We start from the raw sequence: 25,366 nt of genomic DNA on the forward strand, positions 1-25,366 counted from the left end.
CTTGGAAGCCCTATATAAGGTCGCTGTTAGTCGGAACCAACTGGACAGCCCTTAATAAAGCTCAATATGCCATAGTAATTTTGTCAAAGCTAGCAATTTCTATCAGTATAGTACCATCATGGAGTGTCTGGGTGGTGCAGATTATTAAGTATTCAACTAGTAGCTGAAAGATTGAGGGTTGTCACGTACCCAGAGACACATCAGAAGAAAGTCCTGGAAAACCCTACAGAGTACAGTTTTAATCTGTACACATGTGGTCATCATGCGTCAGGATTGGATTAACAGCAATTGGCTTGGGATTTTTGGTTTTATTAATGAAAATACAGACTTTCTTTTGATTAGCTAATGCTGTTTTTATTATAATTTTTTTTAGGGGTGGGGGTCCTGCTCCCAGATCCAATCCAGAATACCAGTATATTTAGTGGGATTTTTTCATCATTATCATTAGATTCAAATGGCATATGAGTATGTTCTGTCAAATTGCTATCAATGTTTCTAAGCATTTACGCTCAGTTTCTGAACTGATTTCATCATGGACTGGTCACAAACAATTTGAGGACTGGCATTGGTCCACTAGGCACACGTTAAGCAGCCCAGGTGTAAAGAACAGCCCACACATTTTTGGTGGTGTGATAGGAGAGCCACGGCAGTGGAAGACACCCAGCATTACCAATGATGCAAAGGAAGTCAGAGGTTGGCCACACTGGGGGGCCTTGGCTATGGGCTGTATGGGATATTTTGGGAAATGAAGTCCCAAAGGAACCTGATAAGGGTGTGTACATTGTCCTGAAGCTCTGGTGTAAATATCTGCAAAACCCAGCAGGTCCCATTGAGCTATAAAAGTGTCTGTGTAGAGAGCTTGTTGTTGTTGTTAAGTGCCATTGAGTCGGTTCCGATACATAGCGACCCTGTATAAGGTTTCCAAGGAGCAGCTGGTGAGTTTGAACTGCCGACCTTGCAGTTCAAATGGCTTTGCAGTCTGGCACATTAACCCACAGCGCCACAGCTTAGGTCTTGTAAAAACAATTGTATATGTGGCCCTGGAGGTCCCAAGGTCTGACCCAGGCACCTGCCAACCCAAGGAGTCTGGTGAGTTAACATTGTTTTATGAAGACTAGGGTAGATGACAGGGAGCTAGGGATGGAATACAAAGATTCAGTAATGGCAAATGCTTCCTGAAGAAGGCAACCAGGACAATGTGGATGGACCAGGGAGGCCAGTCTCCCTTCATCCTGCCCATGAGGTGACCTGAATGCTCAAGAAATGCATAATATAAACTTTCCAAGCCTTAGTCTCTCCACCTGTGTAGTGGAGTAACTAATGTAACCTTAAGGAGGATTCTGAGAATGAAATGAGAATCACATGGATATGTTGGCATGATCCTAACATGGAGATGGAGCTGCCGTTTCCTGCTCAAGATAGCCTTGCTGGGGTCATGAGATGCTTGTCTTTATTTGCATTCTTACCTCTGGGTCCTTTAAATTTTATGGAGCTTGAATCAAGCTTCTAGTGGATTGCCTAACTCAGGTTAGCCATTTGCTTTAGTGCCTGTTCACTGGAGCCATAGGATAAGCACTGGACCTCAATGTTGGTTTGAACTTCAAGGTTTAAACTGACTTATAGTGACCCTGTATAGAGTTTCCAAGGAACAGCTGCTGAGCTTGAACCATCGACCTTGCGGTTCAAGCTGACCTTTCAATCCAGTGCATTAACCTGCAGCGCCACACAAAGACTCCCCCATTACCTCTAAGATATATCAATTAAAGCTAAACACTTTCCACGTTTTCTCATTATTTAATTACACATTCAGTAATGTCAGGAATGGTGCCTAATTTATTTCCAGCACCCAGTAAATGCCTGGCCCATATTCAACATTTAATATTAGTTGAATTTTTACTTGGGAGTAAGATAGGTGGTTTCTTCCTTCAAATGATTTAGGGTCAAGTTAACAGAGAGTAATACAGAATTTATAAGTCATGTGCCAAGATAATATTTGCTTGTCTGGAAAAAAGGTGACCCTGTTTTATATGGGAGTCTTTGTGTGTGCAAATGGTTAAGCATTTGATTGCTAACTGAAAGGTCGAGGGTTAGAATTCACCTAGAGGCCCCTTAGAAGAAAGACCTTATGATCTACTTATGAAAGGTCACAGTCCTGAAAAACCTATGGAGCACAGTTCTCTTCTGAAACATGGGATTGCCATGGGTCAATATTGACTCACCAGCAACTGTTTATTTTGTTGTTGTTATTGCTATTTTTGTTATATACAAGTTCAATGATCATACAAGTGGAATCAGAAATCTTTGGGCAAGGAAGAAATATGTTCCATACTTGGTTTGGGGAAAACTGGTTAGCATCAAAGAAGAAAATATTCTAGATCCTCTCTTTACACTGCATACCAAGTACTTTCCAGATGGACTAAAGAGCTTAAAAAACATCTTGGAAACACTAAAATATTTATCAAATCTCTGGAAGGAAGTAATGTTTCCATCTTAGAAGTAATAGAAGAAATCACAAAGCAAAAGATTAACTGAGTTGACTATAGACCTCTTTAACATTTTTTATATGTCAAAAAATAAAAGGTAACCAAAACAAAAAGGCAAACAAACTAGGGAAATATTTGCAGTCAGTGCAGCAAGAGCATTCATAGATTGATTGAAAAGGAAACACTGAGGTAAATAAACAGGCAGAGGAGATGGATGATCAGATGGTTTCCAAAAGAGGAAAGACTTAAAATCCTGCTTAATCTTAATAATTAAAGATAAATTCCAGGAAGAAGTTAGTGGTGACCCAAGAGTCAAGGAAAATTTCACAGGCAAGATGGTGTGTGAGCCTGTCCTTGAAGATAAAGACTTTGAAGAGATGGACGGGAGAAATACCTCGTCTTGGGTCATTCTGCTCACTGATTTCTCCATCTGTAGAGGAAATAACTCTACTCATGGAGATAAAAACCCATAGGACCACAGGAAAGTCTAGCAGAGGATTGTCCTGGGAGGAGAATTCTGGGGTGGTGAGGATGGGGCCAAGGAGTCCATGGGTGATGCAAATGGTTAAGCACATGACTCCTAACCTAAAAGTTGGTGGTTCAAACCCATAGAAGTCACAGAAGAAAGACCTGGGATCTGCTTGCAAAAGGTCACAGCCCCAAACACCGCATAGTTTCACTTTGAAATCTTCTCCATAGCAGAATTTCACTCTGTAATCCATGGGGACACCGTGAACTGGACTGGACTTGATGGAAGCTGGTTTTGTTTTGGGGGAGGGGTCCAAGGCAAGAGTCCTGACTCTTACCCAATCCAGAGCAGTGTTAAAAGCCTGACTGACTGTTCTAACCAGGGTTGGGCTAATCCTTTTTAACAACTCTCACCAGAATGTAGTCAGAATCTTCAATTCCTCTGAACACAGCTCAAATTGGCATTTCATTTTAGGGCTTTTTCTTTATATTATTTTAAATGGTATCTTTTAAAAAAACATAAAACAAGAAATACATATTTCTTGGTGAAAAATAGGTACAGTGTTTTGAAAGTCTTTCTGCTAACCACAAGATTGTTGGCTGGAGTCCACTCAGAGGCACCTTGGAAGAAAGGCCTGGTAATTTACTCCAGAAAAACTACCTTTGAAAATCCAATGGAGCATAGTTCCACTGTGACCCATATGAGGTCACCATACACTGGACTCATCTCTATGGCAATTGGTATAATCCTGCCAATGGGCATTCTGGGTACCTGGGCTATCTTCTTCTCCTTCACATCTGACTCAATCTGGGAATCCCAATTCTGCCTACTTTGGAGAGGCATCCGGGACACTATTATTATAGCTTCCCAAAGCCCCATTCATACTTGTGGCTCCATTCCACAGGCCCTCCCACTCAGCTCCTTTTCTGGTCTAAGAACGTGACTCATTCTCACCCATATTTGGCTGCCGTACTCAATCTTTGCTTCACACCCACTTGCGTGGTTGATGACATCCATATTCAGACACGCTCTCAAAGGTTAAACCCAATTTTATCCAACCCGTGAAAAGTTTTTGCAAGAAATCAAAGCTGATGGTTAAAATAACTCTTACATCTCAATGCAATATGATAATTTGAAATTGGCATGGTCATTGGTATATTAGCAGTCTGCCCACTCCTGGTTGCTGCATATGTCGGCTGGGATGTGATCCCTTCTTCTCCTAAATTAGTGATTTTGTTACAGGAATAACCTGAGTAGTGGGCCCCCACAGAGTCTCAGGCATATATTTTTTTACAGCAGTTATCGTGTTTTACTTTATATAATTACTATTTTGTCCAATTTTCTGATTTTCCAGTTGCCTACATCTAAGAATTGTTAGGTGCCTTCAAGTGGATTCCGACTCCCAAATTGCTAGGTGTCTTTGAGATCGCCCCCATGTGGCAGAGTAGAACTGCCCTATAAGGTTTGCTGCGCTGTTATTTTTATGAAATCAGATCACCAGATCTTTCTCCCTCAGAGCTGCTGGGTAAATTTAAACCACCAACCTTTTGGTTAGCTGCTAAGAACTTAACCATGTGCTACCAGAGCTCCTTCATTTTATAAGTGTCCGTTTGTATGTCTATGGTTCTAATTAAACTTTTCTGAACAAATGAGAGAAGAAGCCCATTTTGTCTGCCCTTTGCTTGGACTCTTAAGGAATCCTACTCTCTCTCAATCCATTTTTCCCTAACCTGTGTCACCGGCAACCCTCTGCTACTCCCTCCCCTGTGTACGCTCAGTTTGCTTTCTTCTTTGGCCTGCTTGAGCTTATCCAGCCCTGATACCTGGGCCTCTTTACCCAGCACTTTTCTTCTTTTCAGTCATCAGGAATCTTCGAAATCTTCTCCAGAAGTTTATTTAGTATGAGGAATTCACCCTTCTACCCTTGGCCCCAGCAGGAATTCTAAGTTGGCTCTTCACCTAGATTTTGACAGTAGACTCATGCCTCACCCACTTTTATATTTCCCAGGGCATGTTGCACGGACCAGCACAAGGTAAGTCTATCTCTTTTTGGTGTGTATCCCACTTTTTGCGAAATAATCTGTGGTGTATCTAACATCTGTGTCTCCCATTGGAGGGAAATTCCACACAGGCAGGGACTCTGTTTTGGTCACTGCTGTATTCTCAACACTTAGAACATGGTTCGACACACAGTTGTTGTTAGCTATTGTCCAGTTGGCCCACACTCATGATGACCACATGTATGATAGGATTGGAACATTGTGATCCATAAGATTTTCATTGACTGACTTTTCAGAAGTAGATTACCAGACCTTTTAGTCTGTAAGCTCTGTTGAAACTTACTGAGCATCATAGCAACACACAGGCCTCCACGGACAGGCTGGTAGTGGCTGCGCTACCCAGTTTCTGCACAAAAGGCGAGACGTGGACCATGGAAATGAACCACCACGTCCCCCTTATCCACAGCAGGCACTCAATAAAGGCGTGTGATGAGATTGAATGGATGAATTAGCAGCTGAATGGTTAACCGATTATGACTTTAATAAGCAGGCGATGGTTTTGCTTTTCTGAACAGAGACATTCTTGCTAAAGGCTCTGTTTGTGAAAAGGAAAAACAGGCCTTGGTGATAAGTTCAATGGTTAATGGTTAAAGGAATTCCTTGGACAGCCCAGCCAAGTGCAGGTGAGCCCAGTTTGGGTCAAAAATAAAGAGAACAAATGACTTTGGGAGGGCTGTGGATGGGAGGAGGGATGGTGAGTCATAATTTCCAACACCTGACCCACTAATTTCTTCTACAAATCATATTTACTTTGGACCCTGCTCTATGTTCCTAGAGGATTTGGGGTAAAAGGGGAAGTTGGTTTGTTTATCTGTTACACTGATGATTTGGATCAGTGGCAACAGAAACATTTTAAAACAAGGTCATTGCTAATTACTTGTGAGACTGAGCTGGACAAAGCTGGCCCTTTAGGGGATGATCCTTGGGATTACATCAATTAGTCCATCAGGGCCCCCACCTCCTCACAAGACCCAGGTACAGCTGTGGCCTTTGCCTGGACAAGGGGTCCAGGGATAAAGCCCTGGAGGCAAGAGGTTCTGGCAGCTTCTCCAGGGACTGGAGAGAAGAAGGCAGCCAGGAGATTTTGTTAAGCTCACTAGGCCTTGTTTAGGGAACTTCTGTCACTGAGCCCTGAGTGACCGGCACCAAGTCGCTGAGGGATGGGGTCTGAACAAGATCATTAAAGCAAAACCTTTAAGATTATACTTGTTCTTCACATGTCATTCAAAATAAAACAGTACAAACCATTAAAATAAATGCAAAGAAACTCAATAAAGTATAGGTTTGTCCCATGATGGTCATATTCATGCTTTTCTGCAAATATCAAGTTCTTTAAGAAGCACACACACACACACTTCCCGCTGCACCATCACTGTGTTTTGCTTTGCTGGCCTATTCACTGAGACCTGAATGAGGACTGGAGACATCTGAATGAGGGGCCCTGGCTTTTGAGGGAGTGCATCAAGGCATCTAATAACCAAAGGATTTATGTGATGGTCCTGGCAACTGAGGGGTCTGAAGGAGGTTTCCTGGTCCTCAAGGCCTAAGGGAGGGGCCCCTGCTCAGTGAGGGGCTAAACTGGTGACATTGTCACTGAGCTGTTTGAGTGATCGTCCCTAGTCACTGACAGTACTGAGGGTGGGATCCTGGCCCGAAAGAAGATTCTCTGGTCACTGACAATGTGAAGAAAGCCTTCTGATCACAGCAGGACTGCATTAGGGATACTGCTTACTGGGGACTGTAGGAGGTCATCAGTCAGAGGGAGGGAGCCAGGCACAAGTCCTTGAGTGAGACAGTGGGTCCTGAGTGAGAGGCTGTCAGTACTGAGAGGACTGAATTAACTTGAGTCACTGAATTAAGTCACTGAATTAAGGTCACTGAATTAAGGTCACTGGCTTCTGAGAAGGTTGGGAGTGGGGTTCCTGGCTCTGAAAGGTTTAAAGAAAGTGCTCTGGACACTGAGATGTGATTGAGGGGATTTGGTCTATGGGAAGTCTAAATTAGGGGCTTCTTTCACCAAATGTGGGCCCAGATAGGTGGAGAAAACTACCCACTGAAATTCCACAGCCACGTTCAAGTATTTGATCCTTCATCCTGCCTTCTTTAGCCTGACCTGTAGATCTTCTAGCTCCCAGTAGATGGCACTGCAACTTCACATGCAGAGAGGATAGCAGGCTCTGGTCCCTAGGCACCACCCAGGTGCAAGCAGGTGAGACAAAAGAGGGGGAATCTGGTGGTCCCCTGACCAGACTCCTTGGGGGCATAAAGGAACTAAGCTGTGATGGCCTAAGGCAGATCCCTTAAGCACAGGCCACCTAGAGGCCAAGTCCCATTATCATCAAACCAACTAGTTCCAAATGCAATGCAACTTTTTACTTTGGATTAATTCATATATTCATTTGTTCAGCAAATGTGCATTCAATCCATGCTACAATTTATGATAGCTATTTAGGATACCACGGTGATTAAATAAGGTTCCTATGATTGAGAGGGGATTCCTGGTGTTAATGGGTCGGAATTGACTTGACAACACTTGAAAAACAACAACTATAATTAAGAGGGGTCCTGGCGTGGTGCTGTGAGTTAATGTGCTGGACTGCAAAGTTGGTTTGAACCACAAGGCCGATGGTTTAAGCTCATCAGCCACTCCTTGGAAACCCTATACAGGGTTGCTATGGGTTGGAACTGACTTGATGGCACTTAACAACAACAGCAATTTATGTCATGGAGCTCAGAGAGGCTATGTAACTTACTCAAGGCCACACAGCCAGTGCTGTTCCCCACCTGGTTTTCCTGATTTCAGTAGGTCACCCTTCACACTGCCACCAGAATGACCTTCAGAAAAGTCTTCTTTACAATTCTCCAATGACTCCCTACTATGTGTGTGCAGGATAAAATAAAGCTCAAGTCCTTACATTTTACACAAAGGCCTTTGGCCACCGTCACTCTGTTCTTACTCTATTCTAAAAATCAGGCAGACAGAGCTGTTGGCAGCTCCCTCAGGGGCAAATGTTTTATGCTGATATGCACTTGTATATGTGCTGGGCTGATGAAGCACATTATTCTGGAAGGTTCCATCTTATTGACCCTTGAGGTTATTGTCTCTGCAGTGCTATTCTGAAACCATAGGCATTTCCCGCACTTTGGCCTGCCACCACCAGGAACTCCAAGTCATAGCCAAATTAGGAAGCGGATGTCTCAGGGAAGAGACTGGAAAAGACTGAAGCAGTGAAGGAGAAAGGTTGGGGCAGTGTTTCCTTCTCCTGAGCTCCAGTTCCAAGATTATTAATAGTCTCAGTAGTTATATGCAGATTTATTTACAGAAGAATTGAAACAATTTCAAAAGGGAGATTGTTTTTAAAGAGGGAAGGATAAGAAACCCTAACTTCGATTTTCTCTGTACTTCTCAAAGGGATGTGCTTGCAGGTGAAAGTCCTTTATAAAGAGTTTAGATCTACATATTCACCTCCTTGCAAAGGCCTCCTATTAAAATCTGCTTCATTTGAGAAAATCTGCTAGTTAACCTCTAGCCACAGAAAGGGATCTCATTCTTGGATTCCTCTGTAAACTCTGAGTGTGCCCGTCTCTAACAGAAAACGGAAATCGTTGTCATTAAATTGATTCTGACTCAGAGTGTCCCCATGTGTGTCAGTATACAATTGGGTTCCATTGGGTTTTCAACGGCTGTGACATTTTGGAAGTAGATTCCCAGATCATTCTTTTGAGTTGCTTCTGGGTTGATTTGAACTGCCAACCTTTTAGTTAGTAGCTAAATGCTTAACTGTTTGTGCCATCCAAGTTACCACCAGGAATCTTAAGTTAAAATGATGCTTATTAAATATGTGATTTGTTGAATGTAAAACGGATTCACTCAGTTCACAATAAAAAGTTAAAAAAGAAAAAAGAAAATGTGATTATTGCTATCTAAGTCTTGCAGAATTATGTGTACGGGGCAAATGCAAAAAGAGCCCCCTGATCTGAAATGAGTAGTGGGTTTAGATCTTCCCGTCCAAATTTCCTTTTCAATAGTTCTACACGTGTGAACAGAAGTCTTGTCAGGTCATTTGATTAATACAATTGTTATACTAGCTCATGCTCTGCTCTCAGGAACAGACATTAATTTTTAGAGAGTACAATCTAAACCCATATTGAGAAAGGATATATTTCCTCAATTAGAAGGGCATCTTGCCTTTTCCCCAGAGTTAGTGGGCCCCATTATTGTACAGAAAAGAGGTCTGGTTTCTTTCCTGTTCTGCCTGGGAAGCTACAAAAATAATAAATAAGCTATATTATCCTCTAATGGCTCCTCCCTTTGTTAATTCAGGAAGGCCTCCAGACTCAATAAATTCTGTTATAGCAGTGTGCTTTGGGGACAGGGGTGGCCGCCTTTATGCCTACAATAAACTAGTCTTCACTCAAGTTAACTGAGTCAGTGTTTGTTCATTGCCACCAACTGATTCCTATCTAGAAATGGATTCTGGGAAATAGGTTTGTAAGCAATATAGCTTCACAAGAATTTGGATACTGTCCCCAACACTGTAGCACTCTATGGAGTGGTGAAGAGTCTCTCATTTAGGGAAAAAGCATAGTTTGGTGAGGACTAGCTAACATGGCAGAATGGTTATGAATCGGGCTGCTAACCTCAAGGTTGGCAGTTCAAAACTACCAGCTGTTCCATGGGAGAAAGATGAGGCTTTCTGCTTCCGTAAAAATTTGCAGTTTGGAAACCCTGTGCAGGGTCACTATGAGTCGGGACCAACTCCATGGTATTTAACAACAACAACAGCTAACCAGAGTGGAATTCTGTCCCAAAAAAGTAATACCTGTCTGGAATCTACTTTAATAGGGACATGGGCAGAATGGATGAGACACCCTGGGTGACTTCTACTGCCATGACTGGTGGTGGTGGTGGTGTGCCATCAGTTTGGTTCAATTCATAGTAATCCTGTATAGGGTTTCCAAGGAATGGCTGATAACTTTGAACCGCCAACTCTGTGGTTCAAACGGACCTATGGTCAAGTGCTTATCCTACAGCACCAGACCAGGACTCCTTATCTGGTGGTTAGGTTAATTTAAACATTAGCACAATTCTAGGTGAATTCATCAAGAGTTCAGAACCTTTAAGTATAAAAACATCCACCTGGTAAAGAAACAACCAGTCTAAAACCAAACACTTGCCATCAAGTCATCTCCCACTCTTGGTGACCTCAAATATTTCTGAGTAAAACTGTGCTCTGTAGAGTTTCAGTGGTTGATTTTTAGGTGCCTCTGTGTGAACTTGAACCACTCACTTTTTGTTAGCAGCCAGCCTATTAACCATTTGCATCACCCTGGAACTCCCTAAACAGTTTAGGTACTTGGTCAAAAGCCTGGGCACCTTGTAGTTGTTGTTGTTGTTAGGTGCTACCAAGTTGACTATGACTACTGACAGCAACCCATGTGACCGAGTAGAGCTGTTCTGTAGTGTAGTGCTGGAGAATAAGCACTGGTGTGCTAAACAAAAGACTGGCAGTGCAAACCCATCAACTGCTCCTCAGAAACCTTATACAGGGTCACTATGAGTCAGAACCAACTTGATGGTACTTAACAACAACAATAATCTTTATGTCCCCTGATGTGGCACTGTAGGATAGCACTGGATTACTAGTCACAAGATTGGCAGTTCAAACCCATTAGCCACTCCTTGGAACCCCTATTTCAGGTCACTATGAGTTGGAACTGACTCAATGCCACTTAACAACAACAATTTTTATGAGAGCAGATCACCAGGTCTTAGTCCCATTGCGCTTCTAGGTAGCTAGAGGACTGACAGAACAAAGATCAGCTTCAATCATCAATTCTTATCCAATTGGCATTGGATTTTTATTTGAATTTAAATTTGATTTATTTTTAGTTTTTAATTTCATATCTATTTAATCCAATCTGTTTTCTGAGATTTTAACTCCAGTCTAAACCTCTCTTTCTTTTTCCCTTCTTTCTTTCTTTTCCTTGTAATATTTAGCATTTAAAGTTTTCTTGCTTTAAAATATGCTCCTTCATCTACTGGCCCCAGATTAACTAAAGGCATGAGAGAGGAAGTGCCTGAATTAGAACACAAGATTCAATCAGACTAGACCGCACAGTCTGCTTTCTGAGTGGCCATACCTCACGAGACAGTCAGGAGATCTGTCTGCAAGTCCCCTCCCAAGATCTAGGTCAAGTGAGCTTTGTGTACTACTGTGCATGGTTGAATCTCAGGATTCCCCTATAGTTATCATTTCAATTTCACCCAAGATACTATATCTTCATCCCCTTGGGGTATTTTATAGTGACTTGATCTAACTTGGGATCATGGGCAGGCCTATTTCAATCACAGAAAAAGCTACTTTCTCTAACTCACTTGTGTCCATAAAACAAATATAATCTTTGAAGACTCTAAAGCAGAGGGCTATTTACAAAGAATGAACTAGACACAGAACAAAGGAGTGCGTTCATTCCTCTCAGTTTTCAACCTTGATTGCTAGCATGTCCTTATGGTTTGAAGACCTTTGAGATATGGGATATGTCTTTGAGATATGATGATGATTTCTCTTGGACTAGTTGTTACTCAGGTTCTTTCTAGGGTGCTGGTTTCAAGGAAAACCATGGAGTATCATCTAAACAAGCAGAACTCAATAGACCACATATATAGCCCTGACCTGGGAGCAGATTCAGTATATGAGTACTTACTGCATTTCTCCCACCCGTAACATTGATTCTTGCGCGTCTCTCTCTCCCAAGGTTGCTACTTCAGAAGCAGAGGCTTAACTCTTATTAGCTTGTTTAATTCTAAAGTTGTCATTGCAAGCATGATCTAGCTTTTGTGTTACTTTTTCTTTTGATGGTTTACATTACTTAGTAAAACAAATATTGTTGTTGTTGTTAAGTGCCGTCGAGTCGGTTCCGACCCATAGCGACCCTGTACAGGGTTTCCAAGGGTGTAAATCCTTATGGGAGTAGAAAGCCTCATCTTTCTCCCGCGGAGCAGCTGGTAGTTTCGAACCGCTGACCTTAAGGTTCGCAGCCCAATTCGTAACCGACACATGAAATATCAAGATGTTATTAGCGATAACAACAACAAAAGCCAAGGGGACGGGAATGGTATAGATAAGGAATTTCTTGTATTTTACTGAAGCTAAATTGTTATTAACTTATCCTGTTGTTATTGTTAAGTGTCATCAAGTTGGTTCCGGCTCATAGTGACCATGTATAGGGACTCCAAAGAGCAGCTGGTGAGTTTGAACCACCAACTAGTGCTTATCTTAACTTACCCTAAAAAAACTTAACTTATAAATGTTGTTGTTGTTGTTAAGTGGTTAGAATCAATTCCGACCCATAGCAACTCTGTATAGGGTTTCAAAGGAGCAGCCAATGAGCTTGAACCGCTGACCTTACAGACCAAACCGACTTTGAAGTCTAGTGTATTAACCCACAACGTCACACCAAGACTCCAAATATTATAAATACAAACTCTTAAAAGTAATGTTCATGGTAACAATGGAGAAAATATATTTAAAAACATAACATAAAGGGAAAGGGGAAGGTAACTAAAAAGGTTCACTATAATAAACCAGTAAACCACAAAAGCAAGTACTACTTCACCAAAAGAGTAAAAAGGGAGCCCACTGAATGGGAAAAAATCTTTTGCAACAATGCGTAAGACAAGGGACTAATTTCTACAATATACAGGAAACTGCAACACCTCTACAAGAAAAAGACAAATAACCAACTAAAAAATAGGCACAGGACATGAACAGACACTTTACCAAGGAGGAGATCCGGGCAGCCAATAAACATATGAAGAAATGTTCATGATCACTAGCCATTGGTGGTGGTGGTGGTTATGTGCCATGGAGTCAGTTCTGATTCATAGTGACCACATACAGGGTTTCCGAGGCTGTAAATCTTTACAGGAGCAGAAAACCTCACCTTTCTCCTGCGAAACAGCTGGTAGTTTCGAACTGCTGACCTTGAGGTTCGCAGCCCAATTCATTAGAGAGATGCAAATCAAAACAACAGTGAAATATCATCTCACACCAGCAATAACAGCAAAGTTAAAAAAAGTAGAGGACAATAAATGCTGGTGAGGATGCAGAGAGACTGGGATCCTCCTACATTGCTGGTAAGATTGCAAAATGGTCCAACCACTTTGGAAAACAGTATAGCACTTCCTCAGAAAGTTGGAAATAGAAGTACCTTATGATCCAGCAATTCCTCTACTTGGTATTTATCCACAAGAAATACAAGCCATAACACGAGTAGATATATGCACACCAATGTTCATAGCAGCACTATTTACAATAGCAAAAAGATGGAGATCGCCTAAGTGCCCATCAATGGAAGAATGGATAAACAAACTGTGTTACATACGCACAATGGGATATTGTGCTACCCTAAAGAATGACAAGGAAGCTGAAAGCCTCCACATAACATGGATGAACCTTGAGGACATTATGCTGAGTGAAATTAGTCAGTCACAAAAGTAGAAATACTGCATAGGACCATTATTGTAAAAGCTTAAGAAAAAGTACCCACACTAAAGCGGAAAAAAAAAAAATTATTTGTTGGGTAGAGGGTGGAGTGAGGGGAGGGAGGGAAAGGTGGAGCACAGGGTAGGGAATAGACACACAATAGTTTGGGTGTTGGGGAGGCAATATACAAGAAGGGGTGAAGAACAAGGCAGATGGGAAAACATTTAGGCAGGTTTGCATGGGCTAAGTGGGACAGAGGTAAATAGTGATGTATGCTCAAAATATTTAAAATTTATTAAGAAAAAAAGCAAGTGCTACTAAAGGACAAAGACAATGAAGGCTTTAAACCCATAAAAAGCAAATAACAAAATGGCAAAAGTAAGTAATTTCTTTTCAATAATATCACTGAATGTAAATGGACTAAATACTCCAATCAAAAGACAGTGAGTGGCAGAGTGGATAGAGCCCTGCTGTGGTGCTGTAGGATAAGCAATCAGCCAAAAGGTCTGTTTGAGCTGTAAGCTTGGTGGTTCAAACTCACCAGCTGCTCCTCGGAAATCCTATACAGGGTTGCTATGAGTTGGGACCAACCCTTAACAACAACGACTATATGCTATTTACAAGATACACAAGGACACAAATAGGTTGAAAGTGAAAGGATAGAAAAAGATATCATGTGCACGTAATAGCCAAAAGAGCTGAAATGGCAATCTTAATATCAGACAAAACAGACTTTCAGTCAAAATCTATCAGAAGAGATAAAGACGAACAATATATTAATAAAACAAAAATAGAAACAAAATACTCTGTGGCCATCAAGTTGATTCTGGTTCATAGAGATCCTATAAGACAGACTAGAACTGTCCCATAGGGTTCCCAAGGCTTTAGCTTTATGGAAACAGACTGCCACATCTTTCTCTCATGAAGCAACTCATGGATTTGATCTTCTGACTTCCTGGTTAGCATCTAAGCACTTTAACCACTGTGCCACCAGATCTCCTTATATGATGATGGTGGTGGTGGTTATGTGCCGTGGAGTTAGTTCTGACTCATAGCGACCCTATACAGGGTTTCCGAGGCTGTAAATCTTTATGGGAGCAGAAAGCCTCATCTTTCTCCCGCGGAACAGCTGGTAGTTTCAAACTGCTGACCTTGAGGTTTGCAGCCCGATTTGTAACCACTACCCTACCAGAGCTCCTTTAATCAAGATGATTTAAAAATCTTAAACATATATACACAACATTGAGGCACCTAAATTTATAAAGTAAGCAATGATAGAATTGAAGAGAGAAGTGCATGGTCCTGATGTGGTGTTAGAGATTAATGCCCTGGACTGCAAAGTTGGTTTGATCTGCAAGGTGGGTGGTTCAAAAAGCTGAAAGTCACCAGCTGTTCCTTGGAAACCATATACAGGGTTGCTATGGGTCGGAACTGACTTGACAGCACTTAACAGCAATAACAATGAAAATGAAAGCACCATATACTAAAACGTGTGTGATGTAGCAAAGGAAGTATTCTGAGAGAAACTTATAATGATAAATTGTTGTTGTTGTTAGGTGCCCCTATGCACAACAGAACACAACACTACCTAGTCCTGCTCCCTCCTCACAATTGTCACCCTTGAGCCCATTGCTGCTGCCACTGTGCCACGCCATTTCAATGGTGTCTTCCTCTTTTTCACTGACCCTCCACTTTACCAAGCGTGATGTCCTTCTTCAGGAATGGGTGCCTCCTGATAATACGTCCAAAGTATGAGAGATGAAGAAGTCACACCATCCTGGATTCTAAAGATCATTCTGGTTATACTTCTTCCAAAACAGATATGTTTGTTCTTCTGGAAGTCCATTGTACTTTTAATATTCTCCAATGCCGTAATTCAAATGTATTAATTCTTCTAGGGTCTGTCTTTTTCACTGTCCAACTTTTTGTATGAGTTGTTTGAAAATTTCTGGCTTTGGTCAGCTGCATCTTAGTTCTCAAAATGGTGTCTTTGCTCTTTAACACTTTACAGAGGTCTTTTGCAGCAGATTTGCCTAATGTTATATGTCATTTGAGTTCTTACCTGCTGCTTCTATGAGTGTTGATTGTGAATACAAGCAAAATTAAGTCTTTGGCAACTTCAATATTTTCTCTGTTTATCATAATACTACCTATTGGTCCAGTTGTGAGGAATTTTGTTTTCTTTACATTGAAGTGTATCCATACTGAAAGCTGTGGTCTTTGATCTTCATCAGTAAGTATTTCAAGTCCTCTTTGCTTTCAGCAAGCAAAGTTATGTCATCTGCATACCTCAGGCTGTTACTGAGTTTTTGCCTAATCCTGATGCTATATCCTTCTCATATAATCTTAAGTCTCAGATGGTTTGGTCAGCAGATAGATTGAATAAGTATGTTGAAAGGTTGTAACCTGGCACACACATTTCCTGATTTTAAACCATCCAGCTTTCCCTGGTTCTGTTCTAATGACTTACTCTTGGTCTATGTACAGGCTTCTCATGAGTACAAGGAAATGTTCTGGAATACTCGTTCTCTGCAATGTTATCCATAGTTTGTTGTAATCCACATAGTCAAAAGTCTTTGCATAATCAATAGCAATAAGTGCCTAGATAAAAACAGAAGAAAGATCCCAAATTAATAGCCTAATTCAACAACTAAACAAAAAATATCAAAGCATAAATAAATAAAATAAAAAACAGAAAAATCATAGAGATGATTAATAAAACCAGAAGTTGGTTTATTGAAAAGATGAATAAAACTGACACACTTTTAGAAAAGAAGTGAAAAATTAATAATAATCAAACTAAAAAATGAAATGAACAACATTGCAGTTGACTGAATAGAAATGAGTGTAATTATGAACAACTGTATGGCAGAAAACTGGATAACCTAGAATGAATGGACAAATACTTAGCAGCACAAAACCTACCAAACTGACTCAAGAGGAAATGGAAACAGACCAATACCAGGTGAAGGGAGCAAATCAGTGATCAAAAACCTCCTAACAATAACCAAAAAGAACTGGTCCAGATGACTTCACTGAGAAATCTACCAATCATTTAGGGAAAAACTGACATCATTATATTTAAACCCTTCTGAAAGATAGAGAAGGAACAAATACTCCCTAATACATTCCATGAGGCAAAAATAACCCTGATACCCAAACCAGGTAAATAACAACAAAAGAGAAAGAAAGAAAACTACAGGCCAATATCTCTTAAGAATATAGATGTAAAACTCCTCAACAAGATACTAGTAAACAGTATTCAACAGCATTTTAAACAAGTCATATAGCATGGCCAAGTGGGATTTATTCCAGGAATGCAGGGATTGTTCAGCATTGCTACCACTTGATGAACTTGACTTATATACAGACTCAAAAAGAGACTTGTGTATCAATGTTTATTGCAGGAGTATTCACAACCTAAATACCCATCACCAGATGAATGGAATGAATAAAATGTGGTACATGCATACAATGGAAGACTACTCAGCCAATTGTTGCTGTTGTTAAGTGTCGTTAGATTAGTTCAGACTCATAGCAACCCTGTATAGGATTTCCGAGGAGCAGCTGGTGAGCCCGAAGAAATCTTGATACATGCTCAAAGACATTATGCTGAGTGAAACAAGACAATCACTGAAAGACAAATGTTGTACAACCTCACTTATATGAAAAGACAAGAAAAGGCTAATATATAGAGACCGAAGTTTATTAGTAGTTATGAGGGGTGATGTAAAAACCACATTGATGCATTGGTTAAGGGCTTATATAACTAGTTGCTATAGTAAGTTGTACATTATAAAAAGTTGAATTGGCAAAAGTTGTATGATAAATATATTTATAGTAATGACCAAAACAGCAATATCAGCAACAACAACAACAACAAACTAAACACAACAACAACAAAAACCCTACAGTAGCTGTTGAGGCTGCTTATGTACAAGCAAGTATTTTATATTATCGAATTCCTTGGATGGAAGGGTTAGTGTCACAGCTTCACAAAGGATCCCAGTTAATTGGCCTAATGATGCATTTAGTGTTTCTGTTCATTATGCAGTGCCTGGGGTTTTAAAGATGGATTGGCCATCCATGATGTAATTGGTCCTTATTTACCTGGAATTATAAAGGAGGAATGAGCGTCTTGAACAGGAGAAGGTTATGAAATTTGTGACTCATTGCCTCCATGAACAGCTGCCTCCTTTGCCACGAGACCAGAAGCACTGACCATTTTGATCCACGATGCCATAGAAGAATGCTCTTCAAAAAGGGGAAAATGCTGGACAGAATTTCCAGTTCCCATGAACTTTAGACTTCCTGGAGTCACAGAGGATGCATGAACCGCTGAAATTATTGCCCTGAGATAGTCTTTAAACCTTAAAGCAAAGATATTTCCTGAACTCTTCTTAAAACTGAACAAGTTTAGCTTAATAAATGAATAAATAAGGCTGACTTGAGCATTATGCTCTTTTATGTGATCAAATTTACTACAGCAAAGCAAAAGATTAGAGAGGAATATTGTTGTTGTTGTTAAGTGCCATCGAGTCGGTTCCGACACATAGAGACCCTGTATAGGGTTTCCGAGGAGCAGCTGGTGAGCTTGAACCGCCGACCTTGCAGTTCAAATGGCTTTGCAGTCTGGCACATTAACCCAGAGTCACACCAAGACTCCAGAGAGGAACATTGTTGTTGTTGTTATATGCCGTGGAGTGGGTTCCGACTCATAGCGACCCTGTACAGGGTTTCTGAGGCTGTAAATCTTTATAGGAGCAGAAAGCCTCATCTTTCTCCCACAGAGCAGCTAGTAGTTTCAAACTGCTGACCTTAAGGTTCACAGCCCAATTCGTAACCACTACGCTAAATCTTTATGGGAGCAGAAAGCCTCATCTTTCTCCTGAGGAACAGTTGGTCGTTTCGAACTGCTGACCTTAAGGTTTGAAGCCTGATTCGTAACCACTACACTACCAGAGCTCCTTGAAAGATGAACATTAGGAGGCAGTAAATTTATGTTAGTGGGGAGGAACAACACAGAAAAGGAGGGTGAGAATGGTTACACAACGCAAAAAATATGGTCACTGTCACTAAATTATACATGTAGGAATATTGAACTGGGGCATGTTTTGTTATGCATAGTTTCAATAACAAAATGAATACAATTTAAAGAGAAAACTCCAAAGTAAACATTAAGTTTTCAATCAATAAATCTATATTGGCGTTTTTTATGTTCTAGGCTTTTCTGTGCTGGATACTTGTTAGTAAAATTAAAAGCTTAAGTATCTTGGAGTAGTTGTTCACTGGGGAGTCATCAAAGCAAGTGGTTGGGTCCCCTCAGGGCAAACCCCTTTCCAAGGCTAAGACTCAAGGGGAATACATGCATGAGCAGGCATGTGGTTTGGCTGGTGACTGCATTGGTCACCCATAAGAGGAAGTGGGGGAAAAACAGCAATGAAGTTGTGAGCTAAGTCTGACTGCGTTCCATAGACTCCTGTGAATCTGGGTTGAGAACTGGTTGGCCAGCAGTATGGCAAAGACCTGGGGACTCCTGGGCCTAGAGACAGTGACATGGCCACAGAGGACTAGAGTGGAGAGTGAAGCGTCGAGCTGATATGAAGTGAGGGGAGATGCACAAGAACACCCACACTTGCAGATAGTACCCACTTGACCTGGCTTCAAAGGCTGGATGATCAGAAGAAGAAAGAAGAGGAATAAAAGAGTAATCGGATACAATTTGATGAACTTGACCTACACCTATGGATGCAGTAGCTCAAAAGAGGGAACAAATCTTTACAGCGAGGATCATTCCCACCTACTCAGTATGCAGGGTTGACAGAGATGGACAACTTGGACATTGGCTACCCATGGGAGGTGGGGCATCACAAAGGTAAGAAGTGACTGGCTTACAAGCTTTCAAGAAGAAGCCTAGTTCCAGAGGGTGTGGGGAAGGTAGAATCCCCACTGAGTGATTTCCAATCTGCTTGGACGTGGCTGATGATAAGAGATGGGGATAAGACTCTTATGGTACTATAGTGGATACTTGCTATCAGGACTGAGTATGAGGGTTGGAAATGTAAATGTAGATGTTTTGTAACAAAAGGAGGGGAGTGGCTGATTTTGCAGTCCAGGAGAGGAGGTCCCTGGGACCATCAAAGGAGAGGAGCACAGAGCGGGACCTTACCAAGAGAAACAGTGAAGGCAGAGATGGAGGCAGAGATGATGACATGGAGAGATGGAACGGCTGGGGTGTCTGGACTCAGGGAAGGAAAGGGGCTGTGTGCTGGCAGCCAGGAGGCAGGCTTTCAGAGTGCCTTTGGTTGTTTGATGATACATGGAGGGGATTGTAATCATTGCAATGAAACAAAATATGGTAGGTTGAATGTAAAGCTAATGTTCTCCCATGTAAACTATCACATAATTCACAATAAAAACTTGAAAAACAAACAAACAAAAACTTACACCTTGATAGAATGCTTGCCAATCAGAAAAAGAAAGTAAAAAATCTTGGGGTAGCCATTTGAAGATAAGTACAAGATTATGTTTACTTTTTTCTCTAATTTGCATGCTCCTAACTAAACATATTCATCTTTCTTATAATTCTTTTCTCTTGTAGAGTCTGTGGGTGGTACAAATGATGTGCATAACTGAACGGTTAGAGATTTGAGTCCACTCAGAGGCAACTTAGAAGAAAGGCCTGGTGATCGACTTCTGAGAAACCAGACACTGAAAATCCTATGGGACAGAATTCTACACACACAGGGGATCAATAGAATCAGAATTGACTTGATGGTAATAGTTGTTTTGTTTGTTTGTTGAGTCTTCTAGTGAACATCCTGATAATTTTCACTGTATAGAAGAAATGGGATTTGTTTCTTTAGTACACATGATTTTATAACACTGCTGTTCAAACTCATAGCAACCCTGTAGAGGGTTTCTAAGGAGCAACGGTTAGGTTTGAACTCCCGACCTTGTGGTCCAGTGATTTATCCTAATACTTCCCCCAAAAGGTTAAATAAAGGTCCAGCAATATTCTCATAATCAAAGTAATTAATATTAGAATATATATATTTTTGAGTGTTGGTTATTTCCTTAATGAGAGGGTCCCGAAACATGGAACCATTTTGAAAACTGCTCTCCTGTATTCTTTCTACAATTTTATATGTTCCTAATGCTGATGTAGGAAATCATTTGTCCATTCACTGCTCTGTAATTTCATTCATATCTATCATTTCCTGTCAAGAAGTAATTTTTAGGCTAAATAGAAGATTTCTTTGGTAATGTGAACATTTGGAGCACCACGTGCACCCAATAGGAAGCTATTAACTAGAACTATCGAGTCCAGGGGAGTCCTGGTGTGACACTGTAGAATAAGCACTGGACTGCTAGCCAAAAGGTCGGTGGTTCAAACCTACCAGCCACCACTTAGCAACCCTATACTGTGTTGCTACCAGTCAGAACGGACTCGGTGGCACTTAACAACAATTATAACATGGGGTCCAGTGGAGGAGCCCTGGTGGTGCATTGGGTTAAGCATTAGCCTCCTATAAAGATCAGCAGCTCAAACCCACCCACCACTTCTCGGGAGACAGCTGAGGCAGTCTGCTTCCATAAAGATTTACAACTTCAGAGACACTGTAGAGTGGTTCGGTTCTATCCTATAGTGTCACTATGAGTTGAAATTGACTTGAAAGGTAAGGGTTTTTTTGGGGGGGCGCATGGGGTCCATTATGGTAGCCACTAGCCACATGTGACTCTCAAACACTTGAAATCTGGGTAGTGTGTCTCAGGATGGAATTTTAAAGTTTATTTAATTTAAGTTAAAAATGAAAACAAGCCACATGTGACTTGTTTTTATGTTGTTAGCTGCCGTTGAGGTAATTCCAACTAATAGCGACCCGATGTACAACAGAACAAATCACTATTCAGTCCTGTGTCCTCCTCACAATTGCTGTATTTGAGACCATTGTCACAGCCACTGTGTCGATCCATCTTATTGAGGGTCTTCTTCTTTATTGCTGATTCTCTACTTTACCAAGCATGATGGCTTTCTTCAGGGACGGGTCCCTCCTAATAACATATTTACTTTTCTTCTAATGAGCATTCTAGCTCTATTTCAAAGACAGATTTGTTCATTCTTCCAGCAGTCAACAATATATTCATTATTCTTTGCCAACACCACAATTCAAAGACATGGATTCTTCTTGCATCTTCCTTATTCATTCATTGTCCAGCTTTTGCAAGCATATGAGGTATTGAAAATACCATGGTTTGGGTCAGACACACTTTAGACTTCAAAGTTATGCCTTTACTTTTTAATACTTTAAAGAGATATTTTGCAGCTGATTTGCCCAATGCAATATGCCCTTTGAGTTCCTAGCTGCTTTCATAGGCACTGATCGTTAGATTTGAGTAAAATGAAATCCTTGATAATGTCAATCTTTCTTCCACTTATGATGATGTGGCTTATTGGTCCAGTTATGTAGATTTTTGTTTTCTTTATACTGAGGTGTAATCCATATTGTAGTCTTTGATCTGCATCAATAAATGTTTCACACAATATTATTTTATCTGCATGTCCAATCCTGATGTCACACTCTTCTTTCTATAGTTCAACTTCTTGGATGATTTTTGCTCAGCATACAGACTGAATAAAGTATAGTGAATGGTTACAACCCTAACACACGTTTCTTGATTTTAAACCATACAGTATCCCTTTGTTCTGTTGGAAGGACTGGCTCGTGACTATGTACAGGTTCCACATGAGTACAATTAAGTATCCTGGAATTACCATCCTTTGCAATATTATCCATAGCTTTTTATGATTCACATAGTCAAATACCTTTACATAATTAATAAAATGCAAGGAAACATCTTTCTGATATTCTCTGCTTTCATCCAAGATCCATCTGACATCAGCAGTGATATCCCTTGGTCCACGTCCTCTTCTGAATTCAGCTTGAATTTCTGGCAATTTCCTCCCTGTCTGTGTATTGCTGCAACTAGTTTTGAATCATCTTCAGCAAAATTTTGCTTTCATCTGATATTATTATATTGTTTGAAAATTTCTGCATTCTGTTGGGCCACCTTTCTTAGGAATGAGCACAATTATAGATTTCTTCCGATTGTTTGTCCAGATAGCTGTCTTCCAAATTTCTTGGCATAGATGAGTGAGTGCTTCCAGTGTTGTATACATTTGTGGAAAGATCTCAACTGGTATCCCACCAGTTCTTGGAGCCTTGTTTTGTTGCCCAGTACCTTCAGTTCAGCTTGGACTTCTTCCTTCAATATCATGTTGTTGTTAGGTGTCATAGAGTTGGCGCCAACTCATAGTAACCTTAGTACAACAGAATGAAACACTGCCTGGTACTGCACCAACCTCACAATCATTGCTACATTTGAGCCTATTGCTGCTGTCACTGTGCCAATCCTCTTTTTCGATGACTCTCCACTTTACCAAGCATGATGTCCTTTTCGAGGACCTGTTCCCTCCTGATAACATGCCTGAATTATGAAGGAGGAAGTCTGTCCATCCTGGCTTTTAAGAGCATCTGGCTGCACTTTTTCCAGCACAGGTTTGTTCTTTTGGTGGTCCATGGTATTCTTGATATTCTTCTCTAACACCATAACTAAATGCAGCAATTCTTCTATGGTCTTCTTTATTCATTGTCCAATTTTCATATGCATATGTTGTTGTTAAGTGCTGCTGAGCCGGTTCCAACTCAAAACAACCCTGTATAGAGTTTCCAAGGAGTGGCTGGTGAGTTTGACCTCATGGTTCAAACTGACCTTGTGGTCCAGTGCTTTATCCCACAGTATGAGGGTACTGAAAATACCATGGCTTGGGTCAGGCATACCTTAGTCCTCAAACTGACATTTCTAGTCTTTTTTTTTTTTTTTTTGAAGTGGGGAGTTTTATTTAGCAACTGCTTGAACTTGTGTAGGGGGTCGGGAAGGAGGTGGAGCTAACCCCAACTGGGCTGTCGGAGAGAGGGGTGTGGGTGGTGCCCACAGCCACGCTGACATCCCGGGCCTTGATGATGGTGGACAGGAATTGCTGCTGCTGCTGGCGCAGGGTGTCTGCGATGAGCAGGGGCAGGGAATTGAAGCTGGTGGTCAGATGCTCCAACTTAGACTCCAGGCTGCCAATCAGCTTCTCCAGGTCTTCACTCCGATCATTGAGTTCTGTGATTAAGTCATATATGACATTCTGCATCTTTGAAATGTCCACCAGGTATTGGCTTGGTCGCTCAGTTTCCTCTGCTCCATCTTGTGACATCTCTACTCTTGAACACTTTAAAGAATTCTTGTGCAGCAGACCAGACTAAAAAGGCAGCATGTGCACATAAACAAAACTCTAAAAGCTGGAAGGTGTAGGAAAGAAGGATGAATGGAAACAGAAGCCAGGGAGGAAATGAGAAGAGTGTTTTCACATTGACTCTTCTCATTTCCTCCCTGGGTTTTGGTTGATTGTTTTGAGGAGTGTGTTCCTCCCTGGTATCATTTTTCACTTTATAAATCTGTCTATTGTTGGTTGAAAGTTGATGCTGGGAGCGAGTTCAGTTTCAGGTTTGAAGGATATCTAAGAGCCATAGTTTCAGGCGTTCTTCCCATCTCTGTCAGATCAGTAAGTCTGCTCTTCTTTACGACTTTGGATTTTGTTTTACAATTTTCTCCCACTTTATATTTCTAGGATCTTCTACTGTGATCCTGAGCAGAGGGTTAGTTGTAGTCATCCAGCTTCATCTAGTTCTTCTGGTCTCAGAGTAGTAGAAGCAATGGTTCATAGGGTCCATTACTTCCTTGGACTAATCAATCGTTTCCTTGACCACATTGGTCACTGGTAAGGGGAAGAAGGAGACAAACACAGCAATGAAATTGGAAGCTAAATCTGACCACATTCAATAGACCGCTTGAACCCTGGTGGAGACCTGGATGGCTAGCAGTATGGCAAGACCTGGGGACTCCTGGGCCCAAAGACAGTGATATGGCCACAGAGGACTAGAGCGGAGAGTGAAGCGTCCAGCTGATATGAAGTGAGGGGAGATGCACAAGAACAGCCATACTTGCAGATAGTACTGACTTGACCTGGCTTCGATGGCTGGATGATCAGAACTTGACTAAAAGAAGAAAGAAGAGGGGGAAAAAAAGAGTAACCCGCTACAATTTGATGTATACTTATATTTTGATATATACCTATATGTATGGATGTAGTAGTTCAAAAAAGCAAACAAATCTTTACAACGAGGATCACTCCTATCCCCTCGATACACAGGGTTGACAGGGATGGGCAACTTAGACATTGGCTACCTAAAATGGACGGGGAGGGTCTATAAAGGCAAGAAGTGACTGGCTTACAAGCTTTTAAGAGGGAGCCTAGTTCCAGACAGGGCAGGGGTAGGTAGAATCTCCACGGAATGACTTCTAAACTGTTGGGACTGGGCTGGTGAAAGGAAACGGGGATAAGATTTTTGTGGTACAATAGTGAATAATTGCCATCAGAACTGACTGTGAGGGTCAGAAATATAGAGGTAGATGTTTTTTGATAAAAGGAGGGGAGTGATTGATTTTGCAGGCCAGGAGCAGAGTTCCCTGGGACCATCAAGTGAGAAAAGCAGAGAGAGTGGGACCCTACCCAGAGAGGCAGTGATGCCAGGGATGGAGACAGAGACAATGACATGGACAGATAGAGTGGCTGGGGACACTGGACTCAGGGAGGAAGAGGGGCTGTGTGCTGACGGCCAGGGGGAGGGCCTGTGGGGTGTACCCTTTGGTTATTTGATGATGCTTGGAGGGGATTATAATCATTTCAATGAAACAAAGTACAATAGGATGAATGTAAAACTGATGTTCTCCCATGTAAGCCCACATAATTCACAA

General features: G+C 41.3%; 1 pseudogene; it reads right to left on the reverse strand.

The window, feature by feature from the left end:
* Positions 1 to 23,405: 23,405 nt before the first annotated feature.
* On the reverse strand, positions 23,406 to 23,755 carry LOC102839240 (annotated as a pseudogene).
* Between the last annotated feature and the right edge of the window lie 1,611 nt (positions 23,756 to 25,366).

This window comes from Chrysochloris asiatica, unplaced genomic scaffold, assembly GCF_000296735.1.
Source record: "Chrysochloris asiatica unplaced genomic scaffold, ChrAsi1.0 scaffold00140, whole genome shotgun sequence".
Lineage (NCBI taxonomy): Eukaryota > Metazoa > Chordata > Mammalia > Afrosoricida > Chrysochloridae > Chrysochloris > Chrysochloris asiatica.